Source organism: Lampetra planeri, chromosome 27, assembly GCF_965212315.1.
Source record: "Lampetra planeri chromosome 27, kcLamPlan1.2.h2, whole genome shotgun sequence".
NCBI classification, from domain to species: Eukaryota; Metazoa; Chordata; class Hyperoartia; order Petromyzontiformes; family Petromyzontidae; genus Lampetra; species Lampetra planeri.
The window spans coordinates 2375386-2387869 of NC_136133.1; the positions used below are offsets into that span (position 1 = coordinate 2375386).

At 49.8% G+C, this 12484-nt stretch overlaps 4 non-coding genes across 4 annotated transcripts; 1 reads left to right on the forward strand and 3 right to left on the reverse strand.

Annotated features, from left to right (window-relative positions):
* Positions 1-1645: 1645 nt before the first annotated feature.
* On the reverse strand, positions 1646-1718 carry TRNAR-UCG (transfer RNA arginine (anticodon UCG)). The gene has a single exon. It is a non-coding gene; the product is annotated as a tRNA-Arg (tRNA).
* A 981-nt stretch (positions 1719-2699) lies between these two features.
* Positions 2700-2772, reverse strand: TRNAR-UCG (transfer RNA arginine (anticodon UCG)). The gene has a single exon. It is a non-coding gene; the product is annotated as a tRNA-Arg (tRNA).
* A 2198-nt stretch (positions 2773-4970) lies between these two features.
* TRNAR-UCG (transfer RNA arginine (anticodon UCG)) lies at positions 4971-5043 on the reverse strand. Its single transcript has one exon. It is a non-coding gene; the product is annotated as a tRNA-Arg (tRNA).
* A 991-nt stretch (positions 5044-6034) lies between these two features.
* TRNAR-UCG (transfer RNA arginine (anticodon UCG)) lies at positions 6035-6107 on the forward strand. The gene has a single exon. It is a non-coding gene; the product is annotated as a tRNA-Arg (tRNA).
* The last annotated feature ends 6377 nt before the right edge of the window (positions 6108-12484 follow it).

The window sequence follows — 12484 nt, forward strand, 5'->3', positions numbered from 1 at the left end:
CCTAAAAGTATGTTACGGCTATATGGGGGGTCTTTGTCTCTATACGCGCGCGCGCGTGCGCGTGTGTCCGTTGCAACTGAGCAGGGTCAGTGTCTCTCGCGCGTTCAATGGAATTTCCGCTGTTATTTTGGGAGCCGCAGTGGCAGATAGGTGGGGTGGTGGTGGGGGGGGGGTGGTGGTGGGATGGTGGTGGTGATGGGATGGTGGTGGTGGTGGGGTGGTGGTGGTGGGGGGCGGTGGTGGTGGTGGGATGGTGGTGGAGGGGTGGTGGGTGGTGGTGGGATGGTGGTGATGGTGGGGTGGTGGTGATGGTGGGGTGGTGGTGGTGGTGGGGTGGTGGTGGTGGTGGGGTGTTGGTGGTGGGGTGGTGGTGGTGGGGTGGTGGTGGTGGGGTGGTGGTGGGGGGGTGGTGGTGGGGTGGTGGTGGTGGGGTGTTGGGGGGGGGGTGGTGGTGGTGGTGGTGGGGTGGTGGTGGTGGTGGGGTGGTGCTGGGGGGGTGGTGGGTGGTGGTGGGATGGTGGTGGTGGTGGGGTGGTGGGGTGGTGGTGGGGGGGGTGGTGGGGTGGTGGGGGGGGGGCACGGCACGCGCTACTTCAGCTTCCCGACACACCGCTGCTGCTGCTGCTCACAGAGCATTTATATTTCACCATCATCAGCCGCGTGCTCTATCCACTGCTGGATAATGGTCTCGCCAAAGCCGTCTCGCGGTCGCGAACGAGCCTCATCAGGCTTGGAGCTGCACTGCCCAGTGAGCAGCAAGTAGTCAGCCTCTAACTCACCGCAGAGCGAGGTCTGCACGGCACGAATGCGGTCGGCTCCTTCGTCGATTAGCAGTCCGCATTGCGACTTGCTGCGGTCACCGTGCGGAACCGGTTGCTTGTCAGGGCCGGGATACCTTTGCCGGACATTCGGCTGGTGATTTAGTGACAATTCTGGTCCAGCGCTGAGTGCGAGCTGTCACGCAAACCTCGTCGATACGGACATCAACACCGCACTGGCTATCATCAGCGGCACCGTGCTGAAGTCCCACTCCATGAGTGATTTTACTGTAGTTTAAAACATTAATTCTAGATTTGAAGCTTTCGTGACTGCAAGGATTCATACTCTTACGTTTTTTCGGTAAAGTCACGTAGGTAAACTTGTATTTAAGGGCTGGTCTTTTCTAATTTTCCTCACTTGATGCAGTAATTTTAGCTGTGACGGTCCCACCTGATGACGGAGACTTGTGTTGCCTCCGAAACGTCGTGATTTATTATTTTATTTTATTTCCATTATTAACTTTAAATTTTATTTTTTACCTACGTGACTTTACCGAAAAACCTAAGAGTTTAAAACATTGCCACGCGGACTCGGCGATAGGGTTGTCACGGCGAGCCAGCTGGCTCCGAGTTCATCCGCTCGCTCTGTGCGGCGAACGCCCTCGAGGGCGCGTTCCCTCGCCAGAGTAACCATTTGTTCAAGATTGCAAATGCACTGTATGCGCGATAAGCTCTTGTGTCAATCCACTTGCTGGTTGAGATGGGCTTCACCACACCGTGCGTGTCTTGGGAGTTAGTTGACCCTAACTTCGCCACGCTGTTGTTCAAGATTTTCCCGATGTTTTTATACTTTTTTGGATACATTTGTAAAAAAAAAAAATACAATTCGACCACGGCAGGACTCGAACCTGCAATCTTCTGATTCGAAGTCAGACGCCTTATCCATTAGGCCACGCGGCCCCCACGGGTTATTAGGCTTAACTTCTAACACATAGTGTTGAGAGTCGAGATCTCCTTCTGTGTCAGGAAATATATTTTACTTTTATTAATTTTAATTTTTTACCTACGTGACTTTAGCGAAAAAAACAAGAATAGGAAATATAGGCTGCGATCGTCTTCATTGGCTGCCCTCAACCCGAGGTGGAAATTCCTCATTCCCATGCCGGGGGCCATTAAAGCTGAAGGACGACCACTGTTGACTTCAAAAAAAGTGGCAGTGAATTTATTCACCCTTGCGGGATGATGGGCAAAGTCAACCTCTGACTCGAATTGCATTCGCCTACGAAGGAGTCTTGAGACTCGCTTGAGACTTTGCTTGTTTAATATGGCTAATCGTTTCGCTATTCCAATGCACCACACACAGAGCTCAGGATTGAGCCTGGATAATGGCATTGGATAGGGTGAGCACTCTACATATATAGGCGGTGTGAAATGCAGTACTACGCTGTTGGCAGCAGAGTGCCGTCAAGCAAATAATATTGGACTGTACCGCCTACGCTCCTCATCTTTAAGGCGCACTGACCAGCGTGGTATAAAGCGCGCTCCGTCTCGCTCGCACCACCGACGCGGCGTGGAAAGTGGCCCCTTTGTGCGAATATTCACTGCCTGCAATAAAAAAAATAGCCGGCGCGATTTTGGACGAAGCATTCATTCGTATGCATTTAACGGAAACCAACCATATGGAGTTTCAAAAACATTATTGAGCCCAGGGGTCGTAAATCTGCAGCTCTTGAGCCGCATGCGGCTCTTTAAAAGACTGCTTCGTGATGAAGGACCACCGTTTCGTGTTCGCCACGTGCAATTGCGGCTCTTGAAATATAGCATGTTATTACTTTTCCGAATTGGAAAAAATAATTGCTCGAATTGTTATGTTGTTTCCCGACCACTCTTCTCGCCGATTGACATGTTGTGTAAAATAAAATAAAAAATAAAATAAAATTACGACCACGGCAGGATTCGAACCTGCAATCTTCTGATCCGAAGTCAGACGCCTTATCCATTAGGCCACGCGGCCTCACCGGTTACAAAGGAGCCTTTGAGTCTTCAGAGCCAACACAGTGATCGCAGTCTTTGTGTCTCTCGGTTTAAACGGGCAACTGAGAGGCGATCATCTTCATTGGCTTGCCCTAGGCCCGCGATTTAACAGGAAGAAAAAAACGTTATTGTTAATACTATTGGTCGCGAAAGCCTATGTGTTAAACGCCACATTCCTACGATAAGGGACAATCCCATCAACAGGGCCAGAGTGGGTACTGATTTTATTGACCCGTGCGTGGATGATTGGCTGAGTCCACACCCGGCTCCAGGTGTGAGCTCGCGCCCTTCCAACTGCGCGAGTCGGGCGCAAATAACAACAGTGCCAGTCGCAGGTTGAACCATCGTCATCATTAACCGTGATCTCTCCACTGCTCGATGAAGTCCACCCAAAAACCTTCGCCATCTCTCACGGCCCGGCGATGCAACGCTCCAACACGCAGCTGCACACGAGTCGATCTTATCGCTCCATATGCGCGGTGCGGAACCTTCTCAGATGTCAACCACAACGCCACCGCTCCTCTATCAACAACGCCACCGCTCCCCTAACCACAACGCCACCGCTCCCCTATCCACAACGCCACTACTGCTCTAACCATTGCACCACCGCTCCTCTAACCACAACGCCACTACTGCTCTAACCATTGCACCGCCGCTCCTCTAACCACAACGCCACTACTGATCTAACCATTGCACCACCGTTCAACCTCAATCCAACAACGTCAATCAACTCACGTTGCATTGCGGATTCGATATTCGATTCGCCTACGCCGCACGCAGATCGATTCCGATTCGTTTAAATTATACTGCGGTATTACGTGGACTCGGGACGTGCACAGCAATGTTCGCTCGTGACGTTCAATTTGAACGATGGTTCATTTCGCCGCCCTCCGTTGGGTTAAATTGTGCCGACAATTGTCTAACATTGCACAGAGCGGGACACCATCGATTCCGTTCTGAATTGTGCATCGTTTGCTGGGTAGCACGCGCAGACGTCCGCGAACACGTGGGTGCCCGCATGATCATTGTGCGTTAAATAAAATAGCCAATACCGGCGTGAGTTCCCTTTAATATCTGACGCAATTGGCTTAATCGGACGACTAAACACCTCTAATGTGTGGTAATCAAATAAATTTGTACATTTGTTTTATCCGGCGTGCGAAATAAAAAAAAACGTCGACCCATATTGTAAAGAAAAGTCAGCCGTGTACAATAGGTTCACTGTTGACGCGCGCCTGCTTCGTGTAACGAGTTTGATGGTTCAATTTTTGACGGGCTTATTCGGAGCCGAGAGGTTCCTCAAGCCTAAGTGTGGCGCGAAAAAAATAGCCTCAGCTTTCTGCGCGTGTGTTGTGCCGTATTTCTGTGCTCTTCATCAGGGAGACATTTGCTCAAAATTCAATTTTTATATTGCTGCGTTGGCACACACTCGTCACTAAACACAATGTGGATGGTAGATATGTCCAGGAGCTAAATAACATTGTCGAGGTCTGCTGCTAGCCACGCGAAATGTTTTGGAGCGGTTTGTCGCCGAGGGACGGAAGGAGGAACGCCAGCATTCGAGAACAAATACTAAATTACAATACATTCCTGCGGAGGGAGCTGGTAGGAACGTTGGGTTGCTCGGTCAATGACCAGGGTCAACGGCGGCGTGGTGTATTCCGCAAATATAGCCGACTGTGAGGGCGGGCACAAGCCGGCGTGAGTAGGTTAAACGTTGAGTTTTATAAGGGCACCACGGGGTGACCAGCCCCTCCCCACCCAGCCCCACCCCTCCCACCCCCCACCCAGCCCCACCCTCCCCACCCAGCCCCTCCCCATCCTCCCCACCCAGCCCCTCCCCACCCTCCCCTCTCCATCCAGCCCCTCCCCACCCTCCCCTCTCCACCCAGCCCCTCCCCACCCTCCCCTCTCCACCCAGCCCCACCCTTCCCATTTTTGGATGCACGACGGACGGACGGACACAATAATCCCTTGTGGGCTGGTGTAACCAGGAGGTTCCTACCAGTAAAAAAATAACTTTCATTATACAGAAAAGCAAGTGCCATTTGGGCATGACACATCCTTTAAGCGGTGAGATTGACCAACAACATTGGTCATTGGGATGCGCTTTATAGCAGGAGAACGAAAAAACTAAACAATTTGAATGCGTTTCATTCATAAAACAAAAGTCGAAGTCGACCGCGGCAGGATTCGAACCTGCAATCTTCTGATCCGAAGTCAGACGCCTTATCCATTAGGCCACGCGGCCTCCGTGCTTTGAACTGCATCATCCTACGAATGAGTCTTTAGACTCGCCTGATGCATTGCTTGTTCAATACCGGTCATTGTTTCGCTATTCCAATGCACCGCATCACAGTACTCAGGATTGAGCCTGGCTAATCGTTTTTTGGATGGGTGACCACTCTATGCATAGCTGGTGTAAATGACAAACACAAAAAGCAGTCACTACGCGTGATGGTAATATGTTAAGTAGCTGAATGTCAACGTTGAGGTCGGCAGTGCGCCTCGCAAGGGCTTTGGGAGCGGGTCCATCGCCGTGGTGACCGCACGCTGCACAACGAACGCGGCCACAGAAGTTTAAATCTGGGCCACGACCAACAAGCGATTCTATATTTGTGTTGACATCCCCAACGTTTTGGATTGTCAACCAACACCGGGTAAAACAACATGTTTCGCCTATTGTTCTCTTTTAGCCCCGCCCACCCCCCCAACACGTTCCATTCATTGGCTACCATATTCAGATAAGCCCCTCCCCCCTCCTCCCCCCTTAACTTGTATTTAAGAGCTTGTCTCTTGGAATTTTGCCTCACTTGACACAGTAAATTTAGCTGTGACGGTCCCACCTGATGACGGAGACTTGTGTTGCCTCCGAAACGTCGTGATTTATTATCATTTTATTTTTATTTCATTTTTTACCTACGTGACTTTACCAAACAAACTAAGAGTATGAATCCTTGCAGTCACGAAATCTTCAAATCTAGAATTAAGTGGTATATGGTTTGATAGCGAACAAAATTCCGTCATCTTTTGTTTCATATCCGCGATCCTCACCCAGTAATTCCCAATTGGAGGTTCATAAGTGTAACACGTGGGCTTTCGCGACCAATATTATTCAAAATAAGGTTGTTTTTTGGGGTTTAGACCGCGAGCTTAGGGCAAGCCAATTAAGATAATCGCCGCTCTGTTGCCCGTTTGAACCGTGATACACAATGACTTCGATCATCCAGATTATCAATTGGGGCCGCGTGGCCTAATGGATAAGGCGTCTGACTTCGGATCAGAAGATTGCAGGTTCGAATCCTGCCGTGGTCGAGGTTTTTTTGAATGTTTTCTTTACTATTTTTATTTTACCAGCTAAGGCTTACTGAGCTATGATGCTCTTTTTCAGAAGCGACCTGACCACAAATGAAAGCTCATCGAAGTGGCTTACCACGTGCACATTTATAGCAGCCACATACTCTAAACGCGTGTTTCTAAATTTGGAGGGAAAAACGGGAGGACCCGGATAAAAATCCACGCAATCACGGGGAGAACATTCAGACTCCAAATATACAGCAGGCGTCCTGGTCGGGATCGAATCCACAAACTCCTGTATACCAGGCGAGGTAATTAACATCTCATCAACCGGCGAGATTTGTTTTTTTAACTACATAAGTTCGGCTTTTTAAATGCTAATTAAGGAAAGCTTTATATTCTTTGGGTCTTTCGGTAAAGTCACGTAGATAGGTTCAAATAAAATAACAAAAAAAATCACTAAACTACGACGTTTCGATCGCAACACAAGCATTCGTCATCTTCCTGATGACGAACAACCTATCTTCGTGACTTTACCAAAAGACCCCCAAAATATGAATTCCTGCAGTCACGAAAGCTTTAAGTCAACGAAATCTTCGTCCAAAATCGCGCCGGCTGGATCATTGCAGCCAATGCAGATGACGTCAACCCACTGCTGGACCTCATGGCTCTCTTTCCTCGCCGTGTTAGTGGTGCGAGTTTTACGGAGCACGCTTTACCACGCTGGTCAGTGCGCGTTAAAGTCGAGGAGCGTAGGCGGTACAGTCCAATATAAAATATGTGTATAAGTGGGGAGCGATAGTGTAGCGGTTAGCGCGCTCCGCTATGAACCCGGCGATCCAGGTTAGATTCCCGCTCACGGCCAACACCAGTGACGATTATCTGAACCGGTCCTGGGCCTCCCCTAAGTCGACTCAGCCTGAAATGAGTACCTGGGGCGGTGTGTAAACATCGCCAACTGGGGAGACAAAGGCGATTGGGCGTGGTGCTGGCCACCCACCCCCTCGTGTGACGTTCCGGCCTTTATAGGTGCTCGCTAACAGCACTTGCCCCTACAGTGTGCCAAGGCTATACGGGGGATCTTTGTTTTTGTAGGTGCATCAGCCAGTCATCTCAGTCAGTCGACCCGTGGCACCTGGGTCTGCCCCGTGACCTCCTGCCAGCGGGCGTTCGACACTTCACGTGGCCTCAAGGTGCACGTAGCCTGGCACAAGCGTCGTGGTGACATCACCGCCACTTGGTGGCGAATGGCGGCGGCGGTTGTTGTTGTGAAATATTTCACAGTAGAATGTCAGATTCCAGTACCGTGCCGGTTGAGCACAACTTCGAGCGGTGTCCTTCATCTGCAAGGGTCGCGGGTCACTGGCGTCCCCTAGTGGCCTTTGATGAGGCCACTGACGTGCGACCCCTGACAATACACAACTTGTGGAACCAACCCCCGCCATCCATAATAGAGGTGTTTGTTGGGTTAGATCGCGTAAATATATAAATGTGTCGTTTAACCCGCCACCACCCGACACAGCCAACTAGTAAGGGTTGTCACGTAAACAGAACGTGCCAATGTGTTACCGGTACAGCACTAACCGGTGTGTTGGAGAGCCAAGCCACAACATTTACTATCTTGAGTACGACGTTTCGCCAGTAATTACAACTAGCTTCATCAGGCGACAGCCAGGTTTGTGGAGAAGTCCACCTGCTTCGTTCCTTATATAGAGACGTAGATGTGGTGAACACCACGCTTCTGCGCGCGAGTCAACGTACATTACTCATGCGCATTACGCGAGCCCATCAACATGGTGCTGTCAAACCCCCAATGGCTTCAAATGCGTGGCGGCCCTCACATTGATGATGTTTTATCGCCAAAAGTGGCCCCACTCTGAAGATGAGTGAAGAACACTGCCTTAGATCGTACGTTATGGACTTTATTTGCGGCGCAGTTGGTGCACATTCGCCCACTGACCTTGCCTTCGGAGTGTATGTTACTCGTCACCGCCACACTGATGTCATCTTGCTGTGCTACTAAAAGGCTTCTGACTGCCCATGACTATGTGTGACATTCTAAGTGTTTATGGCCTCAGACGATTTATTCACCCATGCGACCACAACGGAGTCCTTTTATTTCGATTTAAAGCTTTCGTGACTGCAGGGATTCATCTTCTTGGTTCTTTCGGTAAAGTCACGTAGAAGGGAAATAATAAAGTAATAAAAATGAAACATAACTAAATATATTATTATATTATTTTCTTATGTTTACTATAAAATAAATTCTTATTTTATTTTATTATGTTAAATTTTTATTATTTAATTATTTCCCTTCTACGTGACTTTACCGAAAGAACCAAGAAGATGAATCCCTGCAGTCACGAAAGCTTTAAATCGAAATAAATAATATATAAATCGAAATAAATAATATATTAATATTTTTTCCTTCTATTTTTTTTACTTTACTATTTCCCTTCTACGTGACTTTATAAAATAATATAATAATATATTTTATTACTTTTCTTTTTATTATTTTATTATTTCCCTTCTACGTGCCTTTACCGAAAGAACCAAGAAGACGGAGTCCTTTGTTTGAAACCTTTTCAGAGGGTCTCCTCCAGAGAGCGCCCTTTCCTGTGCGTAATGTCACAAATCATATCACGCTCACAAATTTGATACCAAAAAATTTGAATTTTATTTACCAACAGAACAAAACTGTACATTTAAAAAAAGAACCGATAAAAAAACATGATAGAAAATACTTTACGTAAAATAACATTACAATTGTATCGATAATAAACAAGCAGATGTTTTGTACAGATTTGATTTTAAAGAGAAAACTACTTGTTGAATCAGAATCAGAATCTTCACTTAGACTGGAGGGATCCAATGAGCATTGAAGCTCTGATTTTTCACGGTTGTCCAGCAAGTTACACTTTCACATTTCAGTATCCTTGACCAGGCAAGAGACCGTTGAGACCCATCATCTCTTGTTGACTGACAGCCTTTATTGAACCAGGTGAACGTTCATTTGAGATGCATCGGTCTCTTGCGTTTGACGTCCTGATTCCGACCAGACCAGAGGCCATAACTCTTCGTCTTTGCTGCTCCACGTCCTTTGTTACTGGTAGGAACCTCCTGGTTACACCAGCCCACAGGGGATTATTGTGTCCGTCGTGCAGGGAGGGGCTGGGTGGGGAGGGAGGGGCTGGGTGGGTGGGGAGGGGAAGGTGGGGAGGGGCTGGGTGGGGAGGGTGGGGGAGGGTGGGGAGGGTGGGGAGAGGTTGGGTGGGGAGGGAGGGTGGGGAGGGGCTGGGTGGGGAGGGTGGAGAGGGGCTGGGTGGGGAGGGTGGGGGGAGGGTGGGGCTGGGTGGGGAGGGGCTGGTCACCCCGTGGTGCCCTTATAAAACTCAACGTGTAACCTACTCACGCCGGCTTGTGCCCGCCCTCACAGTCGGGCATATTTGTGGAATACACCACGCCGCCGTTGACCCTGGCCATTGACCGAGCAACCCAACGTTACTACCAGCTCCCTCCGCAGGAATGTAACCAGGCATGAGCTCGCCGATATTATCTTGTCGGCCTTTATTTCACCATGCGAAAGTCTAATGCCATTAATTATTTCTTTGTAATTGGCATCCCTTTATTATTTAAACCAGACAAGAACCCGTCACGATGCGTTAACCTCCTGCGATTAACGCCCTTTATTCACTAAGGCGGGTGAGAGCTCGTTGCGATTCATAATTAATTTTAGTTCACGTCCTTTATCTAAACACCGTCTACGCCGGTTGTCAGAGGCGGTTGCGTGGGCAACTCTATGTTGTGGGCAGCAGAGGGCGGTGCAACAAAACCGTTGTTGTGATAACGTCTTGGCTTAAAGCTTTCGTCACTGCAGGAATTCATATTGTTTGGGTCTTTCGGTAAAGTCACGTAGATAGGTTCCAATAAAATATTATTAGATAAGAATAAAATAACACCAATTTTTTTTCAAATATTATTACTATTTAATAAGAATATTTTTTGTTATTTTCTTTGAACCTATCTACGTGACTTTACCGAAAGACCCAAAGAATGCGTTGTTGTAATGTACTGTATTTGAATGGGGCCACGTCTATTTCCCCCCACCCCGCCTTCGCTAACCTGCACTGACCAGCGTGGTCAAATACCCCCCTCACCCCCCCCCCCCCCGTGACCCACGTGGCAGGGGAAGGCCCTCATCCAGCATGGCGAGGCAGTGCGTGGTAGAACACGAGCATCGGCTCAACATTGACCCTGGCCACAATCTTGACCATGATCTTGACCCCTCTGACATCATCGTGACCTTCAATCAGACCTTGACCCTGATTGGCCACGCACCTACACGCGGACTCTGACTCAGCCATGACCTTGACCCCTCAAATCTCCACCAACCGACCCACCCACCAACCAGAACCAGTCACGGCATTGACCCAACCCCTCCCGACCTTGAGAGAGCCGAGACTTCGGCCCGAACCTCGACTCTTTGACGGCAAAACCCTGACCCCAAAACCCTTCAACCCGACCTCGACCCAGCCGCGCGAGTCTGGCTCTGACCCCGCGTGCCTCGGGGTGCCCGCGCCGCCCTCAGGGCGGGGGCGATTATGCGGATGAGCCGAGTCTGCAGGGAGTCTCCCTCGGGGCCCAGCGCCGTCGAGAAGAGGATGGCCTCCCCGTTCACCAGGGCCCGCACCCGCGCGATCCTCGTGCGCGACTCCAGCCACACCTAGAGGGGGGAACGGGGGGGGGGGTCGATGGGATGGGGGGGGGGGAATGTGGGGGGGGGGGTGTTGACAAGTGGTGGGGTTGGAGGAGGGGGTGGTTTTATGAATGTAATTATTGATGCGTTCCCGTGCAGATCATTCAATTTCGAGTGCCTCGACACGGAGGCGTTGGGTCTCTGTGTGTCTATGTTGTGTGTGTCTCTCTCTCTCTGTGTCAGAGGTCGCAAACGGGTTTTGTTTCCTTACCCGTACCCGTACCCGGCCGCACCAGGGTCGCAAACGGGTACCCGTACCCGGCCGGGTACTGGTAGCCGGGTATCGGGTAGGGTACGGGTATCGGGTACCCGATTGCGACCTCTGCTCTGTGTATCTGTGTTGTCTCTCTCTACTTGTGTGTCTGTCTGTGTGTCTCCGTTGTCCGTGTTTTGTCTCTCTCTAAAATTTAGCAATCTTTGGAAGAACGTAATCAACCAGCTAAGGTGCTGACTGTTGTGTTAGCCGACTCTCTGTGTTGTATTGCATTGCATGTCTAAGTTCACTACGGTTTGTTTTCTACCTGATAACGATTGCTTGTGTTCTAAAAACACAGATTCTGTTTCTGGCAAACCGCGGGGTTCGTGTGGGGGCCGGTGGGGTGGGCGAGGGCCTCACGTGCGTGAACTCCATGAGCAGCTTCTCCTCGGGGACCCTGAGGACCCATCTCCAGGAGTCGGTCTCCCGAGAGAGGGCTTCCTCGGCCGCTCGGAGCCCGGGACAGGAGGACGCAGGCGGCAGGAACGGCGGACCCGGGGCCAGCCGGAGGGTTTCATCCACCTGCTGTTGCTCGCGGTGGGATTGATTCACCTGTTGCATTTGATTCGTTTGTTGGGTGTCATTTCGATCCTGGCTGGATCTATTGAGCTGCTGGGAGGGTCCATTCGGTTGTTGGGTTTCACTTAGAAGGTGTCGGGATTGATCGAGCAGTTGGGACCGATTACTTATGTGAGATTGATCCAGTTGCCGATGGGTTTCATTGAGCTGATGCTGGGATTGATTCAACCGTTTAGTGTGATCCAGCTGCGGGTGATATCCATTCAGCTCCGCGTGGGATTGAGTCACTTGTTCGGTTCGATCTAACTCCGGGTGGGATAGGTACCCCTCGTGATGGGACTGATTTAGCCGCTGATTGAGTTGTTCACTTTGATGTAGATCCTCATGGGATGGATCCGATAGATTTTGACTCGGCACCTGCTGAGTTTGATGCGGTTGAGATTGGGTTAGATCCGGTTGTTGTAAATAATCTGGCTGATGCTGCTGCTGGGACTGATGCTGTTGTAGATGCAGTTCAGTTTGATTCAGTTGCTCGGACAGATCCAGTCCCTGGCTTTGGTTCTGTCTTTGCTCGGTTTGATCCAGCTGCTCGTGAGATTGATCATCTATCCACTGATGAGATTGATACAGCTGGGATTTATTGAGCGGAATAAGACCATTGAGAGTTGTGCTTTCGTTCAGCGGCTGCTGTGTCTGATTGATTTCTTCTGTTTGATTCAACTGCTGCCATTGCATTTGATATGTATCCCGGGATGGATTCACTTGAAGGGTTTGATTCTGCTGCAGTTGAATCTGATTCAGTTCGTCCTGGGTTTGATCCTGCTGCAGTTGAATCTGATTCAGTTCGTCCTGAGTTTGATTTTG